The sequence below is a fragment of the Stegodyphus dumicola genome, chromosome 8 (genome assembly GCF_044657685.1).
Source record: "Stegodyphus dumicola isolate Sdum_Otavi_A_Nest chromosome 8, ASM4465768v1".
In the NCBI taxonomy this organism is placed as follows: Eukaryota; Metazoa; Arthropoda; class Arachnida; order Araneae; family Eresidae; genus Stegodyphus; species Stegodyphus dumicola.
The window spans coordinates 54442933-54459609 of record NC_140775.1 but is presented as its reverse complement, the minus strand read 5'-3'; the positions used below and the strand labels follow the sequence as shown (position 1 = coordinate 54459609).

The 16677-nt window shown below is 32.6% G+C and overlaps 1 long non-coding RNA gene across 1 annotated transcript; it reads left to right on the top strand.

Moving 5' to 3' along the window:
- The first annotated feature begins 10845 nt into the window (after positions 1-10845).
- On the top strand, positions 10846-14520 carry LOC118197239 (uncharacterized). Its single transcript, XR_004759546.2, has 3 exons — positions 10846-10978; positions 12448-12602; positions 14370-14520. It is a non-coding gene; the product is annotated as an uncharacterized LOC118197239 (long non-coding RNA).
- The last annotated feature ends 2157 nt before the right edge of the window (positions 14521-16677 follow it).

The following is a 16677-nucleotide window of genomic DNA, read 5'->3' as shown; positions in this document are numbered from 1 at the left end:
AAGTACTTGGCGTTAGCAAGACAAATTTGCATAAATAAGTTAAAGCTTTTAATTCTGGCAGGAAGTAGAAAATAAGAAGTGATAGTAAAGATTTAAAACAAAATAAACGTTAGTAAAACTTAGGATCCTTACAACATTAACAAAAACTTGATCATTATTATTGTTGCATAAATGAATACCATCTTTATCAAATGTAAATCGAGTTTGTTGCAAAAAGTCTATTCAAATAATGGCATCAAGAGGAATCATATAGTCTTTTACTACATGGATTTTAGCAGGTAAAATAGTGTTTTGAATTTGAATGTAGTCTTGAAAGAATCCAATACTTTGAACTGTGTCTCGGCCAAGTCCTGAGAATGTAATTCTGGAAGGATGTATTGGTGGAGAACCAATTTTGCGGTATGTTTTCTCCGTAATAAGTGTTGCTTGTGATCCAGTGTCATAGAGAGCAGCTAACTGAGTTCCTTTGCAACGAAAATGAAAGTAATTCTTCAAAGTAACTTTTTTAATACATCACAATTCTTTAAATAGTCGGCAATGGATTTTCATCAAAGTCAAATACCTTTAGTTTATTCAATTAAACTTCATCAACACTGTTTAATTAATTATCATCAACATCAAATTCGAAAACGGAAGTGTTAATTCTTCAAAGTAATAATCATTTAAAAACAAAATGAATTTTCATCCAAATCAAATGCCTTTCGCTTCTTCAAATAAACTTCATAAAAATGCGTCATCAAATAATCATAATTTGAAAGAATATTACTTCCTGATTAGCATTACTTCATCAAATAAAATTAGCTCTACTTACGTGCTGACGCATCACAACAACGGGAATCTTGAGATATTATTCCATAGGTTTCCAAAGTATTCCATCATTTATAGTTATATAGTGGTGTCTAGGGTGGTTAGTTCAAATGGTGGAAGAGATCCAGGGGCCGAAAGAGTTCGCGGGGCCGAGCCCCCATGTGGGATGAGGTTAGGATTCAAATAGAGGAAGGCAGTGGCATTTTAAGGGTATTTAATAATGAAATAATAAACATGATTATGGTATGTACAGAGTGAAAGGAAGTAAGATAAAAATTTTGAAAGGAAGTAAGATAAAAATTTTGATTCATCATGAAACGGAGTTACATCATCAAGCAACATTGTCGAGCGGGATAGTTTAGTTACATCCATCGCCACGCTATAACATCATCGGAATGGAAGTCTCTTTTTATTTCCTCACGCAGCTTGAAGAAGTATCTCGCTGCTGTAGCTGTTGCCAGATTTAGGAAAAGGCGGATGAGTTGTAGAAGCGAATGTCCACATACATGATAGAATAGATCTACTTCCATAGATGATCAAAATCAACAAAAACCGTTGATGGTCGTCTTAAAAAGAATTCACTGCATTAGTTTTTGTCACAAGAATTTTTTTTTCGTTTAAAAACCATTTTTCTCTAGAAAACACTCGTAAAGAATATAATTCCATTCTTTCATTGGCATAGTAAATTTTTAACCTTTCATTTTAAATTAATATCTGCAAAATATGTGTTTACTGTATTTTTGAAAACATATGCTATGTATTTATAGTAGTACTAATAAATTAATACCTAATTTATATTTTTGAAAAAAACCTTTTTTTTATTGTTCAGTGCTATGTCAGTTTTACGGAAATAGTTGTTTATACCGAATTAAAGCCATCGGATTAAAGAGGGTTCACAGCATTAAAGTAGAGGGAGGACCCCAACTTTCGAATTCTGCTACTAAAAATTTGGAATGTGTCGATAAATTGTGATGAATAGATTCAGGTACGTTTGAATGAATCTGTATTTCCGTTTCCAGAGCAATCTTTTAGTCGTTGTTTCGACAATTATTTGAAACGATAGCTGAACTTTGAAACAAGACAGTTGTGTTAGGACATGTGTGCTAAAGTGACAACTTTGTTTATTATCATACATAAATTTACCTCCCATCACTAGGAATAAAATATTCAAAGGCCATTAAGGACAGCGAAGTAGGATTCCTCATAGGTGACAAGAATGCTTCTAAAATGCTCTTTTCAGTGATTTTCTTATATATCTTTTGAAGTGCTGCATTCCCGCTCACAAACAATCTTTATGATATTAAAATTGCTTAAATTATAAGGTATTTCTCCCGCCTTCTTAGCGTGCCTTCGTGGCGTGGTGGTTTGCACGCTGGGCGCGTATTCCAGAGGTCCGTGGTTTTAATCCCGGCGGAGGCGTTGCTCATTTTTTCTCTTGTTCTGCTTCCCAAGTCTCTACAAAACTAAATAGAAAGTGACGTGAAATATATTTTATATATTTTTCCTCCAATGAAAATTATTTAATTGATTACATGCATCATCTAATTATTGCTCAATCCATCATAATTAAGACGTCAATCTAATTCAGATGACTCTGCTTTTGAAATACGGATTTGAAAAAAAAAAAAGCTCTTAAGCATCGTCGTTTGGAAACAATATGTTGTCGTGTTTCTGATCTTTTATATATAATGGGCAGGATTTTATCGTCAATTAAATATAAAAATATCTCTTCGAGGCTTAAAAAAGTTATGATAAATTTTAGCTTTATATTATTCATTGTAGTCCCTGTGACTAATCTCGCTTGTCTGATATCACAACAAGACCACGAAATTCATCGTAGGAAGGAGGGAAGATTGTGCTTGCATTTCGGTTCTTCCCACAGTTTGAGTGCCCCCATGCCGCACTGATACTATACATTTACAAACAACACTTCCTTCTCCAGGATTCGAATACGGACCCTTCGAAACGACAGTCAAAGTCGCTAACCATTATTCCGGTTGGGCGCATATTATTCGTAACTGGTAAAATTCAATTCTAGAATGGTGGTGTGGTGTGGTGTATTTAATTATGGCAAAGCACACTAGGGCTATCTGCCTAAGGGGAGGGATGCTTTCGTGGAGGACTTTCTAAGGGAAACTGGCTCGTATACACGTTACACATGGGGAAAACCACGAAAACACCCATGCAGCCAGCCCGTTCGCGGGATTCGAACTTCGGACCGAACTACCAGTGTTCAGCGACTTTACCGCTCGGCCGCTGGTGGACAAATTCTAGAATGAAATAAATGTGTAAGTTATTAATGCATCCAAGAAAGATTGTTTCAGGCTATTTTCTACAATGCATGCACTTTAATTTGATTCTGCAAAGTAAAATATAATTCCCCAGAAAATTTATAACCGACAAATTGAAATAAGAATTGAAATAAATGTTTTTAATTACAGTTCAAATGCTTAAAGCATCTGGGATTTAAAAAATGTCATTCGAGCTAATTAAACTAAGCATGTTAGGTTATTAAACTTATATATACAAGAGTTATTTATATTCTTAAAAGCTAAGCAATTGATCGCAAGTGTTTTTAAACTAGATTTGATTTTCTTTGGAGAAAATGAATGATTGCAGACATTTTCGTGTTTCTGAATTCATCTGCAATCTTAATTTTTAGCTATTTCTCATTAACAAACTTTTAAAAAGGCATGTCTACCCAAGTAAATATGATCTGAGAGCGATTTGACGCAACCTGCTATATTCTCATCTTAGTTATTGTTACTAAAATAACTGCGAGGTTTCATTTCAAACCCAATCAACAATTTCATTTTTATCTCAAGCTTTCCTTTCCATCCTCGTTCTTGATTCATTTGTTTACAGAAATGTGCAAATTTAATTACAGTAAAAGAAAATGCAGAAATTAACAGATAGCCCCGTCAAGAAGACTTTTTCTGATCATCAATATTTTGTACCTCGCGTTTATGCCAGCAATGATAATGTTCGTGCTAATCATTTATATTGATAAGTGAAGTTTGAAACAATAAACTTGATAAAAGCGTCAAGTCAAATCGTTAACTTCTGAAGGCTTCTCGTTGAGGTTTGTGTAGTTTATGCTGGAAGTTCTGTTGCAAAGAGATACAGATTTTTTATAAGGATGATGCAAGCACAAATGTTTGTAATCAACGGTAAATATTTGGTTAGCGTTACTTACGCATGTCTATGTTAATTTAAGCTTTGACATGACTCAGGGTCTACTCCAAGTGTAAGCGATATTCTCTAGGGCACTGATTTTCGAAAGGCATCAGCTAAGTTAATCTTAAAAGCCAAAACTAAGTAATTTATTAGGATTATTTAAAAGGAACATTTTGCTTTGTGTTATTGATGTTTTTAATTTATACTGAGTGCTGATTGTACTTAGGGCACCGAACGGGTGCTGTATAATTCACCCGATACAGTTCAAGGTTATTCCAAGCTAACATTCACAAATAACAATATCTGAAATTTCACTTCGATTGGTAGAGCGCGTAAGCTGCTAGGAGTAAATACATCAGGGAATTTATTTTATGACCACCCTGTATTGAATGAGATGTCCCAAATTTTACAGTTTGAGTAATTTCATTTTGTAGTATTCTTATAATTTTATACTGGGAATGACTTGATTAGGAAAGGAAAGCTTTTATTTATTAGCATTTTTAAGTAATTTTAAATACGATAAATACAAATAAATATAATAATTAATATACATACTATTGTATGTATAAGTTTAGTAGTGCACCAAATACTGATATAAACAAAGTTAAATACAAGTTATTAACTGTTTAAACATTGATTGACTCTTCATATATAATTCTACAAATGTACAGTACATTAAGTTCAGTAGATGAATATGTACAGTAGATTAATATGTAGAGTAAAATAAGTAATGAACAGTAGATTAAGATGTACAATGAAAGAAGATACGTGGTTCAAGTTAAATTTTCTATACTTGGCAAGTAGAACTGGAGAAGAATATAGCGACTATTCGCCTATTCGCTGTTCTTCTTACAACTGCAGAAACAAAGACTAAAGAGGGGTTAAAATACTCTTTTATTCAACTCAAAAAATAATAACAGTTGGCCTCTCTCGGTCTTACAAGAAAGCCTTCACTTGGACTTAAGATAGAAAATAAGAAACTAATTAAAATTTAGCCGAAGCTGTACAGAAATAACTAACCGAATTAACCCTTAATTAAACCGAATTAACCCTTAATTAAACCGAATTAACCCTTAATTATTAAAGTAATACACATATTGTAAAAATCGGGTCAAATTACAGCAGAATAAAATGCCGTAGAAAAGGTCAGGAAATAGGCAGGAAATGCGTCAAAAAATAAATTTCAGATTAATTTTTCATTATTTAAACGGTGATCTATGGCTGAATAAACTTTCTGTTGGAGACTCCGCGTGAAATAAACTCATCCTGTCAGACTAAATTTTAACGGTAAAGATTTGATGGTGTATAGATGACTTGTTGATACTCAAACTGATCACATAGCCTGACAGAGCTGTGCAAATGGGAATAATGGGCTTGTACACAAACGTGACCAAATTTAACATAATTTTATTATTAGATAAAATATTTTTGGAGAGACATTACTTGCTTCACTCAGAATTATGACTGCAATAGCACCCCACAATTTTAAAACTTTGACTATCTTTAAACAATGAACAATACAGCGATCCGAGCAGCGTGCGTAAGCTAGAACAGGGAAGAAGGGCGAAAGAGAGAGAATAGTGATGTATTCACTATTCTCTCTCTTTCGCCCTTCTTCCCTGTTCTAGCTTACGCACGCTGCTCGGATGTTCTAGCTTATGCACGCTGCTCGCTGTGCACAAGTATTTAGCCACTGTGAAGCTTTTAATCTGTCTTTGGCTTTGCTTCCAAGGCAAGTGGCGGTGTATGGAGAATAAGCTCTAAGATGTGCTGCCGTTAAATTGCGAAGGAATGGGGCTAGTTCAAGATGGTGAGTAACTTAAAAGGTCAGGCAGAAATTGGAAGAAGTCAAATTTCTGTGGAGCCAACTAGAGCGATTCAAAGAAGATGAACTATTGACGTGGAAGTTACAGTATAGGGCCTGTGGAGGAAACATGTTATGCAAATACAAACAAATTGATTGATAAAATTCACAGATTTAAGATACAAACAATATAAAAGTAATGAAAATAAACATATTTACAGAATATGTGCAAAGTGGTAGTAAAGTTCTTTCCTGCTTTGTTCGGATTTATAAAGTCTTTAACTTCGTTAAAAATCTTGGAGCAGTGGATTACTTGGACAGATTATTAAGGACTACTAACTAGTAGTACTATGTAGTATGTATACGACTACTAGTACTATGTAGACTGGTACTTCATTGAATTATCAAAAATCGTGCGAAGTTCCTTGAATGGTTGTTCAACTGTGATATCATAATTTGCCAATTTGGCAATATAAGAGTAATACAAGTTCTTCGCTCTGGTGAATGCGTAGTATGATTACAGTGACAAAATAACATTTTCCTTTTGGCTAAGAACCATACGCAACTAATTTTAGAATAGAGAGGAGAGTGCCCAAATTAAAAAGATGAATAAAGGGGATATTACTAATTTAATGTACAATTCACAGTATTCATGTATAATGTATAATTCACAGTATTCATGTATAATGTATAATTCACAGTATTCATGTATAATGTATAATTCACAGTATTCATGTATAATGTATAATTCACAGTATTCATGTATAATGTATAATTCACAGTATTCATGTATAATGTATAATTCACAGTATTCATATTGTAAGGTTCCTCACTTGAAATTCTAAGTTAATGTTGGAAGTGAGGAACCTAGGAACTGATAAGCGAATAATCGCTAGAGTTCGAAGACAGGAAACAACAAGAGAGAAGGGTAAATAACCCTTTATTATTTCTATAAGATTTAACAAAACTCCGCCTGGGAGTGAACAAATAAAGTCCGCGCTTTGGACTTGAACTTAAAAGACTAAGAATTAAACTAAACTAAGATTAACTAACTAAGTAAGCTATCAAGATTCAATGAGAGTTGGCCCCTTAACCTATTTTACTACGAAGCTTAGCAAGGGCCTGAGTACGGCCGAGCGTAAAACACCTTTGAGAGAGAGAGCGGCCAAAAAGGCAGACGCGCGTAGTTCAGAAACTCTGTTTCTCTCTCTCTCTCTCAGTAAGTAACTTCGTGGTTTAAATACAGCTCCTTCTCATTAAATATTCAGCAAATTCCAAAACTACGTTCTGGCCGGAAGTAGTAAGTTGAAGTTAAGAATTTGACAGGAAAGGAACTTTAACTTAAAATTTAACTGTTAATAAAATTAACATAATCCTTACAATGTATAATTTAATGTATAATTCACGGTATTCATGTATAATTTAATGTATAATTCACAGTATTCGTGTATAATTTAATGTATAATTCATAGCTCACAATATTAATCTGGGCGAGCCAGCGTGATCACACACTACAGTTAGTTTCCAGAGCACATAGTGAAATTCATACAATGGGAGATATACCGAAGTCACACAGACCGGTCTACAGGCTTGCTGTAGTAGTCATTCCTTGCAAAATGAAGAAGTACCAGTAAGAAATTTCCTTTATGGTTACACTGACGATATCCTGCTGCCACAGGTGCTTCAATTTTATCTCACATTTATTTTTCAATAGTGAATGTGCTATAATCTGGCATTTATTTGGAAATCTAGATCAAACTATGCAAGCATAGTTTTCCTGAATTTAGACTTCAGCAATTTTTATACTACACATTTATGAATAATAAATAATAATTTATTATTCAGATAAATAATAAATATTAATTTCTAGATTAATACAAACCGCATTTCATTTAGATGCTTTTGGTCTCCTGTGTTTACAGCATTTATTTTCAGTAAAGATTTGTTTTTGTTTAGCTATGCAATTGAGCAAGTTTTCAGGCTGAAGAATGGATACATGTATATACGGATGGCTATTTGACAAAAAGAATTCAGGGGGCTAGAGCTAGAGGTTTTAGCAAGCTTTTCAGTTTCTACGTACCTGTAGCGGCTTACTCCACTCACTTTGATGGAGAACTGAAAGCCATTCATGTAGCTCACTAACAATTATTATTGAGACAGAGCTCGGTCAGGAGGGCTGTTGTACTGTCTGATTCGACTTTAGCAATACATGCCATTTCCTCTTACCAAGAGTGTAAGAACATATGCGTTCAACAGTGTCAGGAAGTCATAAAAGAACTTTCACATAAGATATCTTTTTAATGGGTACCTTTACACTACGATATTTATGGGAATGAGATGGCTGATATGCTTGCGAAAAAGGGGCCTACGGTTCTCCAGAAGCCAAAAACGAGTGCAAGCCTCCATTCTATTAAGCTTCTGACATCGATAACATAGCAAAAGACTTTTAGAGATTTTGCCACTCGGGCTTGTGAGGGGAAGCCTTGGCGTGTTCTCTCAACAAACCCAGCTTTTGTTCCTGACCACTCTCGAACAGTTGCGGTTGCATCTTTTAGACTATTGACGGGACACGACTGTCTACAGAATCATTTATTTCGCATTGGACTAGCTGATTTGTCGTTATGCGTTTTATGTAATAGTAGGCAGCCAATGACAGCGGAACATTTGGAAGAGTGTGAAGCACTGACAAATGTTTCTTGTAGATTTCTGCGCTATTAGCAGGCAAGGAGTTTAATGGCCTAACGGCCAATGTAACTGGCATTTGACAAATAAAAATGTTTAGCTATAAATTACTAAAAGTTATGTATATGTGTTCTTAATAAAATTTAAAAAATGGTTTATTTTTTTCCACAGTCTTGTATAGGAAATTACTGTAGTTTTTATGAACCTGTATGTATCGATGAAATATACATGAAATTAAGTGGTATCTTACACAAAGCATTCTTATTCCTTATTTCCAAGATGAGATATATACAGTAGACCTCCTACTCTGAGAACAGAAAAAAGGGAGGAAGAGGAATACCCATATTGTAAATTAACAGAAAAACACTACTAATGATTTTGCTGCACTATGCAGTAGTTTTATTTGCAGAATAAGTTCACTTTAATGAAAATTAAATCAGCATTCGAATCACAAAGAACAATGTTTTTCTTTATAGTACTCTTGTATTTCAACAGAAATCGATGTAAGGACAGAAGACGAATAATGTTTATATATTCCAGATTAGGCTATTTAAATTATGCACTGCTGTGGATAAGAACTCTTTCTAAATCATCTGCTACCACCGCTATTATCCGTATAAAATTTGCTTTATTCTGATGTTTCGTACTAATAATTTTTCACTCGTACTGCAATAAAATATCTTAACTACTTTTTAAACAAAGTCAGGTTAATCGGGAGTTGACTATAGTTTTATCCTTTATTACATTATCGTTGTTTTTAAAGGAACAAATTTTAGAAGTCTTTTTATATTGTTATTACTAACAGAACACCTTGATATGTGCCTTTTATTGAATAAGGTAATACAGAATTATATTAAAACAGATCTATATAATACAATTTTTAGAAGATTTTAATCAAGCCCAACTATTATTAACTAATTTTTTAAAGCATTCAAGAATAATACCTAGAAATAAAGAAATATCTTATAATCAAGAGCACCTGTTCTTCTCTTCACAAGAGCTTTCAACCAAAGATGTAATCTGCCAACTAAAATAATCTCTAATTGCAAAATTTTGAGTTTTATGTGGCATTAAGTATTTAATCAAAAAACCGGTTTTATTTGGACAACTAAAGTTTTGCGGCATGTTTCTTTTCCCAAATAAAAAACCTATTCAAACTTTTCTGACATATCAGTTTGTTAGTAAAACTTTACACATCCTTGTATTAAATTTATTGCAAAAAATACAAATTCGTGATTTTGATATGGTATCGACAGTCTAGAAATCTGCCAAATTTTAGCGATACAATCAACAACAGTAAATCTGCTTCTCAATAAGATGGCTTTTGTATGCTCACACGCACAGATTACCTCCATGGGGTAGCACAATTTTAAATTTAGAAAAGTTATTCAGGGATTAAATTCGTTTTGAATGTTCTGCGAGCCCACCAGCGGCCGAGCGGTAAAGACGCTGAACACTGGTAGTTCGGTCCGAGGTTCGAATCCCGCGAACGGGCTGGCTGCATGGGCGTTTTCGTGGTTTTCCCCATGTGTAACGTGTATACGAGCCAGTTTCCCTTAGAAAGTCCTCCACGAAAGGCATCCCTCCCCTTAGGCAGATAGCCCTAGTGTGCTTTGCCATAATTAAATACACCACACCTTTGAATGTTCTGCAGCCATCGGAAAGTGACGCTATGTCACTTACAAAATATTTTCTGCTATTTTGTAAATCTAGCAGAAGTTGCAGCTTAAATCAAAGTTCGATTTGCATTTTGGAACAGGATTACTTCCAATCTATTGTTTGCTTAATTTCAAACAAAAAATAACATTGGTATTATTGAAATGTGTAAAAATCGACCAACTGGAGCAAAAGTTAAAAAAACAGAAAGAAATAATTTGAGATTCGCAAGTTCGACATCTTCAGAAGAATTCTTTATTTGAGATATCACAGAAACTTCACTAAAATTTGCGAAATTAATCGTGGATATTCGATCTGAGATAAAATTACTTCTTTAAAGGTAATATGTATTGAGAAAGACTGCATTACAGAAGTAGATAACGAAGAATCAACATTTTTTTGGGCAAACAATTCACATCGTAAGCTAATATTAAGTCTTTAATTAATTCTTCTATTTAATTAATTCCTTATGCAGATAGTGCAGGGATGTATTTAGCACAAGTCGGTTAAATAATTTATTCTTTATTAACTGATGGTTTGTGACCATAACATTTATATTTACTCATTATGTTTGGAAAAGCAGTTTTTGTGTTTCTTTACGTAATAGGAAAAAAAAGAAGAAAAGTGGTCATTTGTACCACACCTCTTCCTGTTCTTCTAAGGACAGTTTAACAGTTTCAGGCGGTTTAACCTTGACGATGAACTATATTCATATCATCGTAATGTTTTTTTTTTTTTTTCTTCATTCTCTTGAAATTTTGAGTATAAAAGAAGGCGATTCGACGCTGAAAATTATATCTTCTTGTCTCCTGCAGCGAGTAAGAAAATCTCAACTTCACCATGCATTACTTAGTAAGTATAAATCGTCTATTATACTCGTACTTTGAAAATTGCTAGAAATTGCGAAACTTAATATAAAGCTTCATACAGAAATTTAAAAAAATATAAATTAATCAATGCAGCAAATTAGAATACAAAATATAAGCCTAGGATACATTATATCCCCTGACTTATTGCTTCAGTTGTTTAAGTTATATTTAAACAAAATATAAGATATGTTTTTTTTTTTTTTTAAATTTATAACTTTGTTTTAATTACAGTTCATGAAGCTTTTTGCATCTTGAATCTTAGATAGTGTTCAAGCTTTCAACCATATCGACGTTTACCTGTAATTGGAGAATGCTCCTGGCATAATTAAAAATAAAATAAGCGCATAAGCCCACTGAAATCAGAGAAACGTTTGGGCTGTTCGAGGTAGTCAACGATTTAGTCTTGAGTAACAGAAGTACTATTCAAAACTACAGAATGGCTATGTACTCTATACACCAACATAATTATTGATTAATATGCCAAACTGTAGTGAATTATTTGTGGTGTTTTAAGCACATGTTCTACCTTAAGTTTATTATCTGCATGCTAAACAATGTGGTTACAGATTGAAGACATAATCTTTCTGAAAACGTTATGCGTGTTTGAAAGAATAAAATCTTGTGCATGATGCTCTTTTAGAACTTCATGTAAGTTTTGGTTTCTGATAAACCATGGAGCATTTGTGATGATTTTAAAACCGTATTCTGAAAAATCATTAGGTTTTTTCCTGTCAGTTTTTAAAATCATAGCCTGTTCAGAATTCATATAATATCAAACAGAATAAGACATGAATCTCTTTTGTAGATCTAAACAATACACTAAAATACAATTGCCATCAGATAAAACTAAATTTTTACTCTTAAATGTGATGAAAACACAACTCAGAAAATGATTTTCAATTTTGCAATCCCGGCTTACTGCTGCATCTGGTTTTTGAATCTAATATAGATTAAAGCGGAAAATATCAAAATATTAAAATTTTTTAAGATATTAAAAGCAAAACTTCATCATTATAATCAAATTTTATTTTGAATATTTTAAGTATACGATAAATAGAACTAAAAATTGTGAGACCGGCATGTCATATGGTGCTTTTTGAAATTTATTATTATAATGCACTAAAATAGAACTTACTGCGTGACATCATCATTAAAAGTTAAGGATTAAATTACTTTTAAAGAATTCGCTTTGTTGCATTGAAAATCATCGCATTTCACAGATGATGAAGAAGTTATTAAACTTTGTTTTGCAACATATTCTCATCATTATGAGGGATGCAAAATAATAATAGCTTAAGATGTTTAATTTTTGAATGTATTAAATGTAGTCAAATAAGAAAATTCTCATAAATTCCACATTTCATGTTCGGTAAAAGTTCTATACGGTCTATAACGTATAGAATTATACGGTCTTGTTGTATAAATCAACAATTTTCTATTTTTTATTTCCAGTTCGCTATCCTTGTCTTGGTGGCCCTGATGGCAGTGGCTTTCGCTCAGTTCCCATACTATGGTACCTATTACAACACTCATGCCCTTGCTTACCCCTATGCCTATAACTATGGCCTCTACAACCCAGCTTTCAGCTACTTGTGGAAGAAATGAATGTAAGTTTTAACCTTTTCTGTAGAAAATTATTACTGTTTTATACATTCACTGCAGTTGAAATTTATCAGTGTATTAAGTCAAACTATAGCACATTTGAATGAAACTCATTTCGGCTCTTTCCTCATAGCAAATCTGATTATAAGCATAAATATAGGATACAGTTTATTGTATTTTTAAAGTAAGACGGATAGGTTTGTCCCAAGGGATATTTTTCATATTGTGTTTTCCTTCATCCTTTCATAAGACAATTTTCAAGAACGGGTTAATAAAACAAAATGTTTAAACTGGTACAAATAACCAAGCCTTTGCAAATTAACTGAATAAGCAGCAAAAGGACTTCCTTAAAATACATGGTTTTGTTTAGCTGATATCCTTCCTGCGCAAGTTTAAGTATTTGGGTATGGTGCTAGAAATATCATTCTACTCATGGTTGGGTGGTATGATTTTTATTTCTTGCTAATTAATTAGATGTTGAAATCTCAGTTCAAGCTTGTCTAATAAATGATGATAGTTCAAACTTAGCTTTCCTCTCCAGATTCTTATAGGAAAAAAATCTCGCATAAAATTTACACAGCATATTAAATGAAATTTAACAGTGATAGGTGTTAGCGGGGATGTGTAAAACAAAACACATCAATTAAGCTTAAAAAAGATTAAATTATAATATTACCAAAAGCGCAAATATAGCATTGAAACATAGAGACAAATCCAAACAATCAACTATGCCATTAAACTACACTGAAAGCAAATTACGTGATGTGCTTCATTAAAGTATTCTTACGTAATAGTATCATTATTTTCTTAGATGGAGTCAATTTCTTAGTTAGATTTAAATTTTTAGTCGTTATGAAAATCTCTTCAAGATTTTCCGCAACTAAAAATTTCCAAGGTATAGTCCATTACGTTATCAAATTTGACAAAGAACCCAATTATTTTATTAATAGTTACTATATTTGTTTTCAAATTTAATATAAAAACTTCAGATGTTATTCCTACAATAAATTAAACGAAAGTTCTAAAGCATTTCCTTGAAATTTGCATGTGAGTAAAAAAATAATAATTCTTGAAATATTTTTATGATTTTTAAAATAAGCTGCAGAAAAAAACATATTTGACTAAATAAATGTGATATTTACTTTTCATATGTATTTAAAGGCGTAATACATTATTAAGGAGAAGTATTTTATTATGATTAAAACTTGATAACCTAAATAAAACATTCTATTTTGACCTTCTGTTTGAAAGCTATTTTCTTCACAATTATTAATGCTTAACTATTTATCTTAAATAGTCTACGTTATTCTCTTCAAACAAAAATCTTGCCGTTAGCATAAAACGCACGAAATTTTAAAACGTTTTAGTGACAACAAAATATAATTGCAGTAAAGAATTTTAAAATAGAGTATAGATGTGAAAGGCAACAGTGTATTCTTTCGTAAACTCGCTCCATTTGTTTGGCTTATTAAAGTGTAAAATTACGGATCATTTCAAAATATAGTGAAAACCCAAAGAGAAGCAATTTAAGAATATTGATCAGTGTGCTAGAAGTTGGAAAGAAAGTGTAACTTTCGATTATACTGCTTTTCTATGATTCGAAAATCTAAAAATAGGTGGATAGATTCAATATTTTTGCAAAAACAACTCTGGCTTGAAAGAAATTAAAAATTATGAAAACCTTGACTTACTATAGCTTCCCAAAATATTTTCATTACCAATAAATATATATGATCTCTATAACAATTGTATCACTTATTTCCTCTTTTCAGGTAGCAAATAAGAAAACTCTGGAATGAAGTACGATGATGAACTAAGTCGAAGATGATGGAAACATCTGAAGTCCTTTTACCTTTACTTCTTCAAATTCTCAGATATTTTCCTGTTTCCAATTCTAAAATAAAAGAAAAGCGAAGTTCATGATTTGTGTTTCTTGTTTGCTTTTTTTAGCCGTTTCAAACAATTTTACATACAATTCTTATTGTGAGCTGAATCAGCAAATGTTTGCTAAATGATTTTTATGTAATTACAGATTTTGCTCAGTAGATTTACAATATTTTAATAAATAATTTCCAATGAAAACATTTAAAATACTTAGCCATATTAAAATCCCTGCTTAGTTTTATGTAATGTATCATGCCCTGATATACGTACAACAATGCGCAAAAAACATCGCTATCTGAAAATTTCATATTACAATTGGATATTTCGAAGAAGTCTTTGATAAAATAAATTTATATATTTAAAATACAGTGTATACAAAATTTCTCTTAAGTAAAATTAGCATTATTCTGTCAATTCATGGAATGAAACCGTATTCGAACAGTAGCATCTCGCTTTAGTATAGTTTATGCTTCGTTGGAGTAATGTTTGACGTCTGCTGTACACTATTGGTGATGCCTCATGAGATTGGCGACCAAGGACATTATCAGAAAGGAGAAGGAATTTACGAGCTACAGATCTGTAAAATAAATTTCTTCATCTTTTTATCCGAATCCTTTGGTTTCTCAGAAACAAGAATCTGCATAAAGATTTAAAGATTGATTAAGGATTGCCTCAATAAGATAAATGAAAATTTCTTCCCTAATGCCGAAAAAAATATAATGAAATCTGAAACTATGAAATTATTCCTGAAGGCTACGTTTTTAGATCTTACTCAGCACATCTATTCAACATGCTAGTTCTATATAGTTAATTGTTTGTTTGCATCATCATCTCTCCTGCACAATTTTTAAATGAAGGAATATTTCCTTCTTCCTTTTACCTGTTTTCAATTTCATACCACTCCTTCCCATGTAAACTTTAGTTCAGTGGATAGCTCCATGGTCATCGATAGTGGGCGGTATTGAAGAGGCTCAAATCAACGGTTCGAGTCTATCTGATTTTTCGCCTTGTCATAAAAGCTCGTTCAAGTTTCTGTTCTGCGTCGTTAATCAGTTGCACTTTTTTCTGCATTTGGGTCTCTATAATATTTAAAAAAATGAAATTGTAAAGTTCTGTATTGCCAATTTTTGAAAAACATTGCTGTGAGGCTGAAATAACTGTTTAATTCGTATATGATTGCTCTGTTGTGGTTCCGATGGACAAAGGCACATGAGCCGGCTATGTAATCGGCAGAAGATCAGCTTCAGAGATAAGTGTTGGTCGCAGTTGAAATCTAAAGACCCTGGAGATTTTTTAAAAATCTAGGTGCCCTTGTTTAGTAGTGTAAATGTAATTACAATTTCTCCATTAACTCCCGATAAGGCATCTTTAGGGGTCCTACAGAAAGCGTTGTCTCTAGACAGTGGAGATACTGCTTACCACTGGTAGCCACAAAGTGTTCCCCCCATTCGTTACCTATCTGTTTACCTATAGTGGTTATAGACTTTTTGGAAGTGCTCTAAAATTTATATTTCCGAAAATAAAAATGAATGTAAACATTCTTACTCGTTTTTAACTATATAATATTTTATACATGTTTGAATGAGTTGGGTTGATAATGTAGTTATTTTCAATAACACAGAAAGAACTTTTTTACTTCCGAAATGTTTATGCAGTTGAAACTAATGTTTTAGAAAACCGTACTGTCTCATCATAGAGCTGCACGCAATCCGGAAAATGAAATGGTACACGTAGCCCATTGATGCCATAAACGCACTCATCTTATTTAAATGTTCTTAAATATCCCGATGAGATTAATAGAAGCCTATAGAAAAGGGGTGGCTACTATCAGTATTTGCTGCAATGTGATAATCGAAATTTTTGAGGGAGGAACATGCAAAATAAATAATCAGTTTTGCGTACCTTGCCTTTAGAACTTAGTCGCAGGAAACCGTAACTCGTAGTCTTCAACAGATGAAGTCCCAACAACTCGTAGTCTTCAAGAACTATTTGCATAAAAGCCCTTACACCTAAAGCCAATTAATATTTTTCTGAAATATTTAATTAACAACATTTACTAATTATTGATTATAATAACACATTACAAAACTATGTATGTTAGATTAAAAATAAATGAAAAGATATAATCTGGTTTATGCTTGAAAGACCTTCAAGAATACAAATAGCTGCGAGAGTTATTTAAGCAAACACTTTATT